Source organism: Solea senegalensis, unplaced genomic scaffold (genome assembly GCF_019176455.1).
Source record: "Solea senegalensis isolate Sse05_10M unplaced genomic scaffold, IFAPA_SoseM_1 scf7180000017518, whole genome shotgun sequence".
NCBI classification, from domain to species: Eukaryota; Metazoa; Chordata; class Actinopteri; order Pleuronectiformes; family Soleidae; genus Solea; species Solea senegalensis.
Window position 1 is genome coordinate 1 of NW_025322448.1, and position 14,248 is coordinate 14,248.

General features: G+C 49.8%; 19 non-coding genes across 19 annotated transcripts; 12 read left to right on the forward strand and 7 right to left on the reverse strand.

Moving 5' to 3' along the window:
* The first annotated feature begins 5,682 nt into the window (after positions 1-5,682).
* Positions 5,683-5,795, forward strand: LOC122764629. Its single transcript, XR_006359823.1, has one exon. It is a non-coding gene; the product is annotated as a U5 spliceosomal RNA (small nuclear RNA).
* Positions 5,796-5,977: 182 nt separating this feature from the next.
* Positions 5,978-6,170, forward strand: LOC122764624. Its single transcript, XR_006359818.1, has one exon. It is a non-coding gene; the product is annotated as a U2 spliceosomal RNA (small nuclear RNA).
* Positions 6,171-6,285: 115 nt separating this feature from the next.
* On the reverse strand, positions 6,286-6,404 carry LOC122764616. Its single transcript, XR_006359811.1, has one exon. It is a non-coding gene; the product is annotated as a 5S ribosomal RNA (ribosomal RNA).
* Positions 6,405-6,514: 110 nt separating this feature from the next.
* LOC122764633 lies at positions 6,515-6,633 on the reverse strand. Its single transcript, XR_006359827.1, has one exon. It is a non-coding gene; the product is annotated as a 5S ribosomal RNA (ribosomal RNA).
* Positions 6,634-7,036: 403 nt separating this feature from the next.
* LOC122764621 lies at positions 7,037-7,200 on the forward strand. The gene has a single exon (XR_006359815.1). It is a non-coding gene; the product is annotated as a U1 spliceosomal RNA (small nuclear RNA).
* A 647-nt stretch (positions 7,201-7,847) lies between these two features.
* Positions 7,848-7,960, forward strand: LOC122764630. Its single transcript, XR_006359824.1, has one exon. It is a non-coding gene; the product is annotated as a U5 spliceosomal RNA (small nuclear RNA).
* A 182-nt stretch (positions 7,961-8,142) lies between these two features.
* Positions 8,143-8,335, forward strand: LOC122764625. Its single transcript, XR_006359819.1, has one exon. It is a non-coding gene; the product is annotated as a U2 spliceosomal RNA (small nuclear RNA).
* A 118-nt stretch (positions 8,336-8,453) lies between these two features.
* LOC122764627 lies at positions 8,454-8,572 on the reverse strand. Its single transcript, XR_006359821.1, has one exon. It is a non-coding gene; the product is annotated as a 5S ribosomal RNA (ribosomal RNA).
* Positions 8,573-8,682: 110 nt separating this feature from the next.
* Positions 8,683-8,801, reverse strand: LOC122764634. Its single transcript, XR_006359828.1, has one exon. It is a non-coding gene; the product is annotated as a 5S ribosomal RNA (ribosomal RNA).
* A 403-nt stretch (positions 8,802-9,204) lies between these two features.
* On the forward strand, positions 9,205-9,368 carry LOC122764620. The gene has a single exon (XR_006359814.1). It is a non-coding gene; the product is annotated as a U1 spliceosomal RNA (small nuclear RNA).
* A 647-nt stretch (positions 9,369-10,015) lies between these two features.
* Positions 10,016-10,128, forward strand: LOC122764631. Its single transcript, XR_006359825.1, has one exon. It is a non-coding gene; the product is annotated as a U5 spliceosomal RNA (small nuclear RNA).
* A 182-nt stretch (positions 10,129-10,310) lies between these two features.
* LOC122764626 lies at positions 10,311-10,503 on the forward strand. Its single transcript, XR_006359820.1, has one exon. It is a non-coding gene; the product is annotated as a U2 spliceosomal RNA (small nuclear RNA).
* A 356-nt stretch (positions 10,504-10,859) lies between these two features.
* LOC122764635 lies at positions 10,860-10,978 on the reverse strand. Its single transcript, XR_006359829.1, has one exon. It is a non-coding gene; the product is annotated as a 5S ribosomal RNA (ribosomal RNA).
* A 402-nt stretch (positions 10,979-11,380) lies between these two features.
* On the forward strand, positions 11,381-11,544 carry LOC122764622. Its single transcript, XR_006359816.1, has one exon. It is a non-coding gene; the product is annotated as a U1 spliceosomal RNA (small nuclear RNA).
* A 645-nt stretch (positions 11,545-12,189) lies between these two features.
* On the forward strand, positions 12,190-12,302 carry LOC122764632. Its single transcript, XR_006359826.1, has one exon. It is a non-coding gene; the product is annotated as a U5 spliceosomal RNA (small nuclear RNA).
* A 182-nt stretch (positions 12,303-12,484) lies between these two features.
* On the forward strand, positions 12,485-12,676 carry LOC122764628. Its single transcript, XR_006359822.1, has one exon. It is a non-coding gene; the product is annotated as a U2 spliceosomal RNA (small nuclear RNA).
* A 118-nt stretch (positions 12,677-12,794) lies between these two features.
* Positions 12,795-12,912, reverse strand: LOC122764618. Its single transcript, XR_006359813.1, has one exon. It is a non-coding gene; the product is annotated as a 5S ribosomal RNA (ribosomal RNA).
* A 110-nt stretch (positions 12,913-13,022) lies between these two features.
* LOC122764617 lies at positions 13,023-13,141 on the reverse strand. Its single transcript, XR_006359812.1, has one exon. It is a non-coding gene; the product is annotated as a 5S ribosomal RNA (ribosomal RNA).
* Positions 13,142-13,543: 402 nt separating this feature from the next.
* On the forward strand, positions 13,544-13,707 carry LOC122764623. Its single transcript, XR_006359817.1, has one exon. It is a non-coding gene; the product is annotated as a U1 spliceosomal RNA (small nuclear RNA).
* The last annotated feature ends 541 nt before the right edge of the window (positions 13,708-14,248 follow it).

Below are 14,248 nucleotides of genomic sequence, written 5' to 3' on the forward strand. Positions count from 1 at the left end.
ACAGAAAGTAGAAAATATTCACATTTAGAAGGTGAGAAATCACAGAAAGTAGAAGATATTCACATTTAGAAGGTGAGAAATCACAGAAAGTAGAAGATATTCACATTTAGAAGGTGAGAAATCACAGAAAGTAGAAGATATTCACATTTAGAAGGTGAGAAATCACAGAAAGTAGAGAATATTCCCATTTAATACGTTGAAAAATGACAGAAAGTAGAACATGTTCACATTTAGAAGCTGACAAATGACAGAGAGTAGAACACGTTTACACTGAAGAAGCTGAAATGACTTTTTTCCCCCACGTTCCCCGGCCCCCGTGGCCCCCGGGTCACCAAGTGGGACTCTGGTTCTCAGCAGCAGCCAGGGGGCAGCGCTGACTCTCTGCCCCAGGACGAGCGCCTGTTTTCGTGCGAGTCAGGGGGGCCCATTTCGACGGACTGTGCCTCGGTCATTTTGTTCACCTTTTTGAATAAAAACAAAGTCTGTGTTCTGCTCCTCCTCCTCCTCCTCCTCCTCCTCCTCCTCCGTGCCCCTGCTCACCAAGTGGGACTTTGTCAGTATTTTGCCCCGGCCTGAGCTCCCGCTCTGGGCCACGGCCACTGCTCCCAGGGCCCCATGCTTCTCTGGCTCTCTGCTTCCTTCTCACCCAGGGCGGAGCTTCTCACCCAGGGCGGAGCGCGCCGGCTCTCTGACCCCCCCCAGCCTGAGCTCCTCACCCCGGGCCCCTGTCACAGGGCTCTGGGACCCAGCACTTTTGCCAAAACGCACAGTCAATGCACAATTAAGCCCACGCCAGTGGGCTTAGCTCCGCACTTGTTTGACCCTTCCGCCCGGCTTGAAATGCTTCCGTGCCCCTGGTCACTAAGACGCCCTCGCGCCCCTGGTCTTGAGGAGCTCAGAAACGACAGACAGTAGGAAATGTTCACATGTAGAGGGTGAGAAATCACAGAAAGTAGAACATATTCCCGTTTAATACGATGAAAAATGACAGAAAGTAGAAAAGATTCACATTTAGAAGGTGAGAAATCACAGAGAGTAGAACAACGTTAGGCACTGAAGAAGCTGAAATGACTTTTTACGTTGAAAAATGACAGAAAGTAGAACATGTTCACATTTAGAAGGTCAGAAATGACAGAAAGTAGAAAATATTCACATTTAGAAGGTCCGAAATCACAGAAAGTAGAACATATTCACATATAGAAGGTCAGCAATCACAGAAAGTAGAAAAATTCACATTTAGAAGCTGAAAAATCATAGAAAGTAGAAAATATTCACATATAGAAGCTCAGAAATCACAGAAAGTAGAAAATATTCACATTTAGAAGGTCAGAAGTCACAGAAAGTAGTAATTAGGGTTCGAGCAACAAGGTTGCAAGAACCCTCTTGAAACTGGAAGGATTATTAGGGTTCGAGCAACTTGGTTTTGACACCATTGATCATGATATTCTACTGCAGAGATTGGAGCTGACTCTTGGTATCACAGGTGCTGCCTTCTGCTGGTTTAAATCATACTTATCTGATAGATTCCAGTTTGTTCACGTTAATGATAAAGCCTCACTACAAACAAAAGTTAATTGTGGAGTTTCACAAGGCTCAGTGCTTGGGCCTATACTTTTTACCTTATATATGCTTCCTCTACGGAACATTATTAGAAAGCATAACATACACTTTCATTGTTATGCAGATGACACACAGCTATATCTATCGATGAGGCCGGATGAAATAAATCAGGTTGTTCAACTCCAGGAATGTCTCAGAGACATTAAGTCCTGGATGACCTGTAACTTTCTACTTTTAAACTCAGAAAAAACTGAGGTCATTATACTCGGCCCTAAACACCTCAGAGAAAAACTTTCTGATCACATTGTCACTTTAGATGACATCACCCTGGCTTCCAGTTCCACTGTGAGGAACCTTGGAGTTACTTTTGACCAGGAAATGTCTTTTGATTCACACATAAAACTCATTTCCAGAACAGCCTTCTTCCACCTGCGGAACATTATGAAAATTAGAAACATTCTGTCTTTACAGGATGCTGAAAAACGAGTTCATGCTTTTGTTAATCTAGATTAGATTACTGTAACTCCTTATTATCAGGATGTTCTAACAAGTCTGTTAGAACCCTTCAGTTAATTCAAAATGCTGCAGCACGAGTTCTGACAGGAACTAGAAAGAGAGACCACATAACTCCAGTGTTAGCTTCTCTACACTGGCTCCTCATACAGTTTAGAATTAAATTTAAAATCCTCCTCCTCACGTACAAAGCACTTAATGGTCAGGCCCCTTCATACCTGAAAGACCTAGTCTTACCCTATCACCCTAATAGACCACTCAGGTCACAAAATACAGGTTTACTTGTGGTTCCCAGAGTCTGTAAGAGTAGAATGGGAGGCAGAGCCTTTAGTTACCAGGCTCCTCCTCTCCTGTGGAACCAGCTTCCAATGATAGTTCGGGAGGCGGACACTCTCTCTGTATTTAAAGTTAAACTTAAAACATTACATTACATTACATGTCATTTAGCAGATGCTTTTATCCAAAGCGACTTACAAAAGTGCATTTAAACATTTGGGTACATATAAGAGCTAGAAGTAAGTAAGAGCTTCAAGTAGAACAAACAATTAAGTGCTAATCATAAGTGCGATGTACAAGTTTGTTTGTTTTTTTTTGTTTGTTTTTTTTTTGTTTTTTTTGTCGTCTTAGTCGAGGTAGAGTCGGAAGAAATGTGTTTTTAGTCGGCGTCGGAAGATGTGGAGGCTTTCAGCTGTCCGGATGTCAGCTGGGGAGGTCGTTCCACCATTTGGGAGCGAGGACAGTGAACAGTCTCGAGTTCTGCGAGTGCCTCTGCGATCCTCTCAGTGAGGGGGCAGCGAGTCGGTTTGTCGATGCAGAGCGGAGTGGGCGGGCTGGGGTGTAGGTTTTGATCATGTCCTGGATGTAGGCTGGACCGGATCCGTTTGTAGCATGGAACGCAAGCACTAGAGTCTTGAAGCGGATGCGAGCAGCTACCGGAAGCCAGTGAAGGGAGCGGAGGAGCGGTGTAGTGTGGGAGAATTTTGGTAAGTTGAAGACCAGTCGAGCTGCTGCATTCTGGATGAGTTGCAGAGGTCGTATGGCGCATGCAGGAAGACCAGCCAGGAGGGAGTTGCAGTAATCCAAGCGTGAGATGACAAGAGCCTGGACCAGAACCTGTGCCGCCTTCTGGGTTAGAAGAGGCCGAATCCTTCGGATGTTGTGCAACATGTATCTGCAAGATCTAGCTGTTGCAGCAATGTTGGCAGTGAGGGAGAGATGGTCGTCAAGTGTCACACCCAGGTTCCTTGCGGTGTGAGAAGGAGTTACCACAGAGTTGTCGAGGGTGATGGTTAGATCTGTGGTGGGAGAGCCCTTTCCTGGGAGAAAAAGAAATTCAGTCTTGTCAAGATTGAGTTTCAGGTGATGGTCAGACATCCACTGAGAGATGTCAGTCAGACAAGCGGTGATCCGTTCTGCTACCTGTGTGTCGGAGCTGGGAAAAGAGAGAATGAGTAGGGTGTCATCGGCGTAGCTGTGATAGGAAAAACCATGAGAGCGAATAACCGAACCAAGAGAGTTGGTGTATAGAGAGAAGAGGAGAGGGCCCAAGACAGAACCCTGAGGGACCCCAGTAGCTAGAGGACAGGGTTCCGACACGGATCCTCTCCAGGTTACTCTGTATGTTCGGTTTTGAAGATAGGATGAGAGTAGGGTAAGTGCAGAGCCTGAGACACCTAGTTCTTGAAGGGAGGAAGTCAGGATCTGGTGGTTAACTGTGTCAAACGCTGCAGAAAGGTCCAAGAGGATGAGCACAGAGGAGAGAGAGGCAGCCCTGGCAGTGTGGAGTTGCTCAGTGACAGCAAGAAGTGCAGTTTCGGTCGAGTGACCTGCTTTAAAACCAGACTGAAGAGGATCAAGAAGGTTGTTCCGGTGAAGGTAGGAGGAGAGTTGATTAAAGATAGCACGCTCCAGAGTTTTGGAGAGAAAAGGAAGAAGAGAGACAGGTCTGTAGTTATTTACTTCAGACGGGTCAAGGGTGGGTTTTTTAAGGAGGGGGGTCACTCTGGCCTCTTTAAGAGAGTCCGGAAAGCAACCAGATGACAGAGATGTGTTAATGAGGTGGGTGAGGAAAGGAAGAAGATCAGAAGCAATTGACTGAAGAAGGTGAGAGGGGATAGGGTCAAGGGGGCAGGAGGTGGGGCGGGCAGAGGTTATTAGGGAAAGAACTTGATCCTGAGATAGAGGGGAGAAAGAGGATAGAGAAGGAGCTGAATGTGTGGTTGGTAGAGTGGTGAGATCAGGAGGTGGGGTTGAGAAAGAAGAGCGAATGTCATCTACCTTTTTTGTGAAGTAGTTGACAAAGTGAATTGGTAGAAGGGAGGAAGGAGGAGGGGGGGTGGGGGGATCTCCACCCCCATAAACAGCTATTTGTGATCACAACACACTAACCTACTGTACCAATCTATCCATACAGCTCTCTGATGTAAAGAAACAGGTGATCGCAGCCCTCCCTGTTCCAGCCAGTGGTCCCCTGCACCTGCTCGAACCAGGTGACTTTGTGGTCATAAAAGACTTCAGGAGGAAGTCGTGGAGGAACAGGAGGTGGCAAGGTCCGTTCCAGATCCTGCTGACAACCCACACTGCTGTGAAAGTCGCTGAGCAGGCTACCTGGATCCACGCCAGCCACTGCAGAAAGGTTCCAGCACCCCCTGCTGGTTCTCCTGGAAAACTACAAACTCCAGAGGCTGCTAAGTAAGACTTTGCGTTCGTAACAGGCACGCAGGCGACCAAGGGTCCGAAGAAAGAAGACAACAAGTGGCGTGCAGACGTAGTTTCTGTGTCACCTTCGTGGGCGCAAGAAGACCTACACCACACCACAACCTACACGTGTTACACCATTTCACTGTCTTTATTTTTCACCCCTAGAATGCTACAACCGCTATGACACATACATACACAAAAACTGATCCTTACTCAGGATGCTTTCATCCACAAAAACAGCTTGCAACTTTTACCTTAAGGTTTTCCGTTGAATTGTATTCTGTGTGACAACTGATCGTAAACCAGTTGGAATGCTCAGTCTGAAGTTTTGAATACTGTTCTTTTCTCATATTTGATTGTCATCTGGGATTTGTTGTGTTATATTGTGTGTGCATATTTTGTTGATTCTATTGTTGATTGTGTTTTATTGGTTGTTTTTCTCTTCCTCGTTTATCCTTAAGGATAAAAAGGGGGGAAATGTAATGGCATATTGCATGCACACAGATGTTTCTTTAGGTCACACAAGGTTCAGTGGTTAGTTGTTTCTTGGGTCACACGAGGTGTAGAGGGCAATTATAAGTTTCCCATTTCATCTCAAGGTCCCTGTCCTCCCAAGAAACTCCCTGCTCTCTACTGATATCTGCTAGTTTCTCACAACAGTTTATTGGCATCATATCAGACAACTACTCTATCCAATGAACCTTCTGTTCTTCTATATCACGTACACATACTGCTGAAGACATGTTTATATACGCCTTGTTTCTCTCTGCTCAGTGTTGTTCACTTTGCAGACTCTTCGACTCTGTAAACTGTGCTCCTCTGGTTGCAACTCAGATTAAATCAACTTGCTTGTATTCATCCGACTCAGTTCTCGTGCTTCATCTCACTCACAAAAGTTCCCACAACAGTTGACTCTGGTTTCTCTTCAAAATGCACAAGTCTTTCGCCTTTTACTAAAGACTTCCGTGGAGAGGGACGTTCAAGAGTTTAAGTTATTTTTGGTGGGCTTTGCTGTAAGGCTGCGCCCTTTGAGTGTGTCAAATGTCAAGCAGCTGTCTGTCAAGGCTCAGAGGTGCACTTAGGTCAACCTTGGGGCGGAGGTGATCAGCAGCAGCAGCCTTTGTTATGCGCCCTTAAAAACATGGCACCACAACAACTGACTTGTGTGCCAAGATCTTGGGTTGGCCCCAGACACCTGTGGGCCATCGCTTCTCGGCCTTTTGGCTAAGATCAAGTGTAGTATCTGTTCTTATCAGTTTAATATCTGATATGTCCTCTATATGGGGATTAAATATTAAATGCATTTTTGAGCAGTGGGAGGTGAAAACTGGGGCTTGCTCTCTTCACTCCTTGCATTGACCTGGTATTGCAGTGCCACCAGGAACGGTGCACCATTCTCTTTTTTCTGTGAAAAGCAAAGCGAAGCTGAAACCAGAAAGACATCAACCCGTGCCTGTGCGTCAATTTAATTGCGAGCCCATGTTTCTTGTAAGGAAGCAGCAGCGGCGTAAAAGCTTACAGCACCTGGTATTCCCAGGCGGTCTCCCATCCAAGTACTAACCCGGCCCGACCCTGCTTAGCTTCCGAGATCAGACGAGATCGGGCGTGCTCAGGGTGGTATGGCCGTAAGCCGAGGGGCTGGCGACAGAGAGTGCCTTTATGGACTAGGCAAGGCCCATGCTCGTGGAGGGGCATGTTTCTTGTAAGGAAGCAGCAGTGTAAAAGCGTGCAGCGGTGTAAAAGCTTACAGCACCTGGTATTCCCAGGCGGTCTCCCATCCAAGTACTAACCAGGCCCGACCCTGCTTGGCTTCCGAGATCAGACGAGATCGGGCGTGCTCAGGGTGGTATGGCCGTAAGCCGGGGGGTTGGGGACACAGACTGCTTTTATGGACTGGGCAAGGCCCCCTGCGCGTGGCGGGGCTCAAAAGTCAGCCTTTCGGACACACTGCACTTCAGCCTTTATCTCCACCACATGCTACACTCTAGTCCAGTATCGGGAAGCGACACCGAGATGGGCAAGCGGCTGTTGGTGCCGTCATGTCCAGTTGTTGCTGAATCTATAGGAAACGACAGCCAGGTATGCCAGTAAAAAAGGTCGAGTGTTTCCTCTCCAATGTGTGCTGGAGGTTGAAGTTGAACATAGCACAGCATTAACGAGCAACTGAGTCAAGGCATTGGCCTCTGGGATTATTCATTTCCAGCACCATCAGCCAAAGAGCTGTGTCTGGCAAGAGCCCCCCGGTGTTTGGCGAGTACACCTCATACTTACCTGGCAGTGGAGATACCATGATCAAGAAGGCGGTTCACCCAGGGCGAGGCTCAGCCATTGCACTCCGGCTGTGTTGACCCCTGCAAATTCCCCAAACGTGGGAGTCTTGACTGCATAATTTTTGCTAGTGGGGTGCTGCGTCCGCGCTTTCCCCCGATGATGTCGTTGTAAGCAAAGGTCAGCCGCCCGAAGTTCAACGTTGTGTGCCCATCTCCAAACTTCTCACGTCCTTGCGGAGCAACATCCCCAGTCTTTCCAAGTTGCTGGGAACGTGATGGTTGTGGGTGTTGTCTTTTAGCTCAAAGCAAATGTCACGCTCCCTTTCCCAACTCTTTGTAGAAGAACTCGATTGTTGGAGATGGATCCATGGCCATCATGCCAAGGGTTAATACTTTGGCGCTTGCTCTGTTCACTCCGTGCAGTGACCTGATGTTGAAGTGATGCCAGGAGCAACTCACCATTTCAGAAGCCCGGATGAGGTGGGAAATGGCCCGGCAGTTTGTACTGCTCAGTGTGACACGGAGCTGCTTTGCTCATGCACTCACGTCTACCACTAAATGTTGGAGGTGTGCCAGTGAGCGAGGAATGTGCCACAGCCTCAGCGACTGATAGAAAACTGCAGCGCACAACCGACAGTAGGAAAGCGCTTCCAAACATGCAGTCAAATCTGGGCGGTTTATTGGCCGACTAAGCAAAAACGTTGAAGGAAGGCCGTCCCAAGGTGGCCGGCCGGCCGGCCGACCGAGACTGTGGTGACTCCGGCGGATAGACTCCTCGGCTGCTCTCCAGGACAGGGGCTACGTTGACTCTGGTTTCTCTTCAAAATGCACAAGTCTTTCGCCTTTTACTAAAGACTTCCGTGGAGAGGGACGTTCAAGAGTTTAAGTTATTTTTGGTGGGCTTTGCTGTAAGGCTGCGCCCTTTGAGTGTGTCAAATGTCAAGCAGCTGTCTGTCAAGGCTCAGAGGTGCACTTAGGTCAACCTTGGGGCGGAGGTGATCAGCAGCAGCAGCCTTTGTTATGCGCCCTTAAAAACATGGCACCACAACAACTGACTTGTGTGCCAAGATCTTGGGTTGGCCCCAGACACCTGTGGGCCATCGCTTCTCGGCCTTTTGGCTAAGATCAAGTGTAGTATCTGTTCTTATCAGTTTAATATCTGATATGTCCTCTATATGGGGATTAAATATTAAATGCATTTTTGAGCAGTGGGAGGTGAAAACTGGGGCTTGCTCTCTTCACTCCTTGCATTGACCTGGTATTGCAGTGCCACCAGGAACGGTGCACCATTCTCTTTTTTCTGTGAAAAGCAAAGCGAAGCTGAAACCAGAAAGACATCAACCCGTGCCTGTGCGTCAATTTAATTGCGAGCCCATGTTTCTTGTAAGGAAGCAGCAGCAGCAGCGTAAAAGCTTACAGCACCTGGTATTCCCAGGCGGTCTCCCATCCAAGTACTAACCCGGCCCGACCCTGCTTAGCTTCCGAGATCAGACGAGATCGGGCGTGCTCAGGGTGGTATGGCCGTAAGCCGAGGGGCTGGCGACAGAGAGTGCCTTTATGGACTAGGCAAGGCCCCTGCTCGTGGAGGGGCATGTTTCTTGTAAGGAAGCAGCAGTGTAAAAGCGTGCAGCGGTGTAAAAGCTTACAGCACCTGGTATTCCCAGGCGGTCTCCCATCCAAGTACTAACCAGGCCCGACCCTGCTTGGCTTCCGAGATCAGACGAGATCGGGCGTGCTCAGGGTGGTATGGCCGTAAGCCGGGGGGTTGGGGACACAGACTGCTTTTATGGACTGGGCAAGGCCCCCTGCGCGTGGCGGGGCTCAAAAGTCAGCCTTTCGGACACACTGCACTTCAGCCTTTATCTCCACCACATGCTACACTCTAGTCCAGTATCGGGAAGCGACACCGAGATGGGCAAGCGGCTGTTGGTGCCGTCATGTCCAGTTGTTGCTGAATCTATAGGAAACGACAGCCAGGTATGCCAGTAAAAAAGGTCGAGTGTTTCCTCTCCAATGTGTGCTGGAGGTTGAAGTTGAACATAGCACAGCATTAACGAGCAACTGAGTCAAGGCATTGGCCTCTGGGATTATTCATTTCCAGCACCATCAGCCAAAGAGCTGTGTCTGGCAAGAGCCACCCGGTGTTTGGCGAGTACACCTCATACTTACCTGGCAGGGGAGATACCATGATCAAGAAGGCGGTTCACCCAGGGCGAGGCTCAGCCATTGCACTCCGGCTGTGTTGACCCCTGCAAATTCCCCAAACGTGGGAGTCTTGACTGCATAATTTTTGCTAGTGGGGTGCTGCGTCCGCGCTTTCCCCCGATGATGTCGTTGTAAGCAAAGGTCAGCCGCCCGAAGTTCAACGTTGTGTGCCCATCTCCAAACTTCTCACGTCCTTGCGGAGCAACATCCCCAGTCTTTCCAAGTTGCTGGGAACGTGATGGTTGTGGGTGTTGTCTTTTAGCTCAAAGCAAATGTCACGCTCCCTTTCCCAACTCTTTGTAGAAGAACTCGATTGTTGGAGATGGATCCATGGCCATCATGCCAAGGGTTAATACTTTGGCGCTTGCTCTGTTCACTCCGTGCAGTGACCTGATGTTGAAGTGATGCCAGGAGCAACTCACCATTTCAGAAGCCCGGATGAGGTGGGAAATGGCCCGGCAGTTTGTACTGCTCAGTGTGACACGGAGCTGCTTTGCTCATGCACTCACGTCTACCACTAAATGTTGGAGGTGTGCCAGTGAGCGAGGAATGTGCCACAGCCTCAGCGACTGATAGAAAACTGCAGCGCACAACCGACAGTAGGAAAGCGCTTCCAAACATGCAGTCAAATCTGGGCGGTTTATTGGCCGACTAAGCAAAAACGTTGAAGGAAGGCCGTCCCAAGGTGGCCGGCCGGCCGGCCGACCGAGACTGTGGTGACTCCGGCGGATAGACTCCTCGGCTGCTCTCCAGGACAGGGGCTACGTTGACTCTGGTTTCTCTTCAAAATGCACAAGTCTTTCGCCTTTTACTAAAGACTTCCGTGGAGAGGGACGTTCAAGAGTTTAAGTTATTTTTGGTGGGCTTTGCTGTAAGGCTGCGCCCTTTGAGTGTGTCAAATGTCAAGCAGCTGTCTGTCAAGGCTCAGAGGTGCACTTAGGTCAACCTTGGGGCGGAGGTGATCAGCAGCAGCAGCCTTTGTTATGCGCCCTTAAAAACATGGCACCACAACAACTGACTTGTGTGCCAAGATCTTGGGTTGGCCCCAGACACCTGTGGGCCATCGCTTCTCGGCCTTTTGGCTAAGATCAAGTGTAGTATCTGTTCTTATCAGTTTAATATCTGATATGTCCTCTATATGGGGATTAAATATTAAATGCATTTTTGAGCAGTGGGAGGTGAAAACTGGGGCTTGCTCTCTTCACTCCTTGCATTGACCTGGTATTGCAGTGCCACCAGGAACGGTGCACCATTCTCTTTTTTTCTGTGAAAACCAAAGCGAAGCTGAAACCAGAAAGACATCAACCTTTACGTGCTGCAATGCGTCCAATTTAATTGCGAGCCCATGTTTCTTGTAAGGAAGCAGCAGCAGCAGCAGCAGCGTAAAGCTTACAGCACCTGGCCATTCCCAGGGTCTCTCCCATCAAGTACTAACCCGGCCGACCCATAGCTTAGCTTCGAGATCCAGGCGGTCGGGCGTTACTCAGGGTGGTATGGCCGTAAGCGAGGGCTGGCGACAGAGTGCCTTGGACTAGGCAAGGCCCATAACTGCGTGGAGGGGCATGTTTCTTGTACGGAAGCAGCAGTGTAAAAAGCGTGCAGCGGTGTAAAAGCTTACAGCACCTGGTATTCCCAGGCGGTCTCCCATCCAAGTACTAACCAGGCCCGACCCTGCTTGGCTTCCGAGATCAGACGAGATCGGGCGTGCTCAGGGTGGTATGGCCGTAAGCCGGGGGCTTGGGGACACAGACTGCTTTTATGGACTGGGCAAGGCCCCCTGCGCGTGGCGGGGCTCAAAAGTCAGCCTTTCGGACACACTGCACTTCAGCCTTTATCTCCACCACATGCTACACTCTAGTCCAGTATCGGGAAGCGCCACCAAGATGGGCAAGCGGCTGTTGGTGCCGTCATGTCCAGTTGTTGCTGAATCTATAGGAAAGGACAGCCAGGTATGCCAGTAAAAAAGGTCAAGTGTTTCCTCTCAAATGTGTGCTGGAGGTTGAAGTTGAACATAGCACAGCATTAACGAGCAACTGAGTCAAGGCATTGGCCTCTGGGATTATTCATTTCCAGCACCATCAGCCAAGAGCTGTGTCTGGCAAGAGCCACCCGGTGTTTGGCGAGTACACCTCATACTTACCTGGCAGGGGAGATACCATGATCAAGAAGGCGGTTCACCCAGGGCGAGGCTCAGCCATTGCACTCCGGCTGTGTTGCCCCCTGCAAATTCCCCAAACGTGGGAGTCTTGACTGCATAGTTTTTGCTAGTGGGGTGCTGCGTCCGCGCTTTCCCCCGATGATGTCGTTGTAAGCAAAGGTCAGCCGCCCGAAGTTCAACGTTGTGTGCCCATCTCCAAACTTCTCACGTCCTTGCGGAGCAACATCCCCAGTCTTTCCAAGTTGCTGGGAACGTGATGGTGGTGTGTGTTCTTTTAGCTCAAAGCAAATGTCACGCTCCCTTTCCCAACTCTTTGTAGAAGAACTTGATTGTTGGAGATGGATCCATGGCCATCATGCCAAGGGTTAATACTTTGGCGCTTGCTCTGTTCACTCCGTGCAGTGACCTGATGTTGAAGTGATGCCAGGAGCAACTCACCATTTCAGAAGCCCGGATGAGGTGGGAAATGGCCCGGCAGTTTGTACTGCTCAGTGTGACACGGAGCTGCTTTGCTCATGCACTCACGTCTACCAATAAATGTTGGAGGTGTGCCAGTGAGCGAGGAATGTGCCACAGCCTCAGCGACTGATAGAAAACTGCAGCGCACAACCGACAGTAGGAAAGCGCTTCCAAACATGCAATCAAATCTGGGCGGTTTATTGGCCGACCAAGCAAAAACGTTGAAGGAAGGCCGTCCCAAGGTGGCCGGCCGGCCGGCCGACCGAGACTGTGGTGACTCCGGCGGATAGACTCCTCGGCTGCTCTCCAGGACAGGGGCTACGTTGACTCTGGTTTCTCTTCAAAATGCACAAGTCTTTCGCCTTTTACTAAAGACTTCCGTGGAGAGGGGCGTTCAAGAGTTTAAGTTATTTTTGGTGGGCTTTGCTGTAAGGCTGCGCCCTTTGAGTGTGTCAAATGTCAAGCAGCTGTCTGTCAAGGCTCAGAGGTGCCCTTAGGTCAACCTTGGGGCGGAGGTGATCAGCAGCAGCAGCCTTTGTTATGCGCCCTTAAAAACATGGCACCACAACAACTGACTTGTGTGCCAAGATCTTGGGTTGGCCCCAGACACCTGTGGGCCATCGCTTCTCGGCCTTTGGCTAAGATCAAGTGTAGTATCTGTTCTTATCAGTTTAATATCTGATATGTCCTCTATATGGGGATTAAATATTAAATGCATTTTTCAGCAGTGGGAGGTGAAAACTGGGGCTTGCTCTCTTCACTCCTTGCATTGACCTGGTATTGCAGTGCCACCAGGAACGGTGCACCATTCTCTTTTTTCTGTGAAAAGCGAAGCGAAGCTGAAACCAGAAAGACATCAACCCGTGCCTGTGCGTCAATTTAATTGCGAGCCCATGTTTCTTGTAAGGAAGCAGCAGCAGCAGCGTAAAAGCTTACAGCACCTGGTATTCCCAGGCGGTCTCCCATCCAAGTACTAACCGGCCCGACCCTGCTTAGCTTCCGAGATCAGACGAGATCGGGCGTGCTCAGGGTGGTATGGCCGTAAGCCGAGGGGCTGGCGACAGAGAGTGCCTTTATGGACTAGGCAAGGCCCCTGCTCGTGGAGGGGCAGGTTTCTTGTAAGGAAGCAGCAGTGTAAAAGCGTGCAGCGGTGTAAAAGCTTACAGCACCTGGTATTCCCAGGCGGTCTCCCATCCAAGTACTAACCAGGCCCGACCCTGCTTGGCTTCCGAGATCAGACGAGATCGGGCGTGCTCAGGGTGGTATGGCCGTAAGCCGGGGGTTGGGGACACAGACTGCTTTTATGGACTGGGCAAGGCCCCCTGCTCGTGGCGGGGCTCAAAAGTCAGCCTTTCGGACACACTGCACTTCAGCCTTTATCTCCACCACATGCTACACTCTAGTCCAGTATCGGGAAGCGACACCGAGATGGGCAAGCGGCTGTTGGTGCCGTCATGTTCAGTTGTTGCTGAATCTATAGGAAACGACAGCCAGGTATGCCAGTAAAAAAGGTCGAGTGTTTCCTCTCCAATGTGTGCTGGAGGTTGAAGTTGAACATAGCACAGCATTAGCGAGCAACTGAGTCAAGGCATTGGCCTCTGGGATTATTCATTTCCAGCACCATCAGCCAAAGAGCTGTGTCTGGCAAGAGCCACCCGGTGTTTGGCGAGTACACCTCATACTTACCTGGCGGGGGAGATACCATGATCAAGCAGGCGGTTCACCCAGGGCGAGGCTCAGCCATTGCACTCCGGCTGTGTTGACCCCTGCAAATTCCCCAAACGTGGGAGTCTTGACTGCATAGTTTTTGCTAGTGGGGTGCTGCGTCCGCGCTTTCCCCCGATGATGTCGTTGTAAGCAAAGGTCAGCCGCCCGAAGTTCAGCGTTGTGTGCCCATCTCCAAACTTCTCACGTCCTTGCGGCGCAACATCCCCAGTCTTTCCAAGTTGCTGGGAACGTGATGGTTGTGTGTGTTCTTTTAGCTCAAAGCAAATGTCACGCTCCCTTTCCCAACTCTTTGTAGAAGAACTTGATTGTTGGAGATGGATCCATGGCCATCATGCCAAGGGTTAATACTTTGGCGCTTGCTCTGTTCACTCCGTGCAGTGACCTGATGTTGAAGTGATGCCAGGAGCAACTCCCCATTTCAGAAGCCCGGATGAGGTGGGAAATGGCCCGGCAGTTTGTACTGCTCGGTGTGATACGGAGCTGCTTTGCTCATGCACTCACGTCTACCACTAAATGTTGGAGGTGTGCCAGTGAGCGAGGAATGTGCCCCAGCCTCAGCGACTGATAGAAAACTGCAGCGCACAACCGACAGTAGGAAAGCGCTTCCAAACATGCAGTCAAATCTGGGCGGTTTATTGGCCGACTAAGCAAAAGC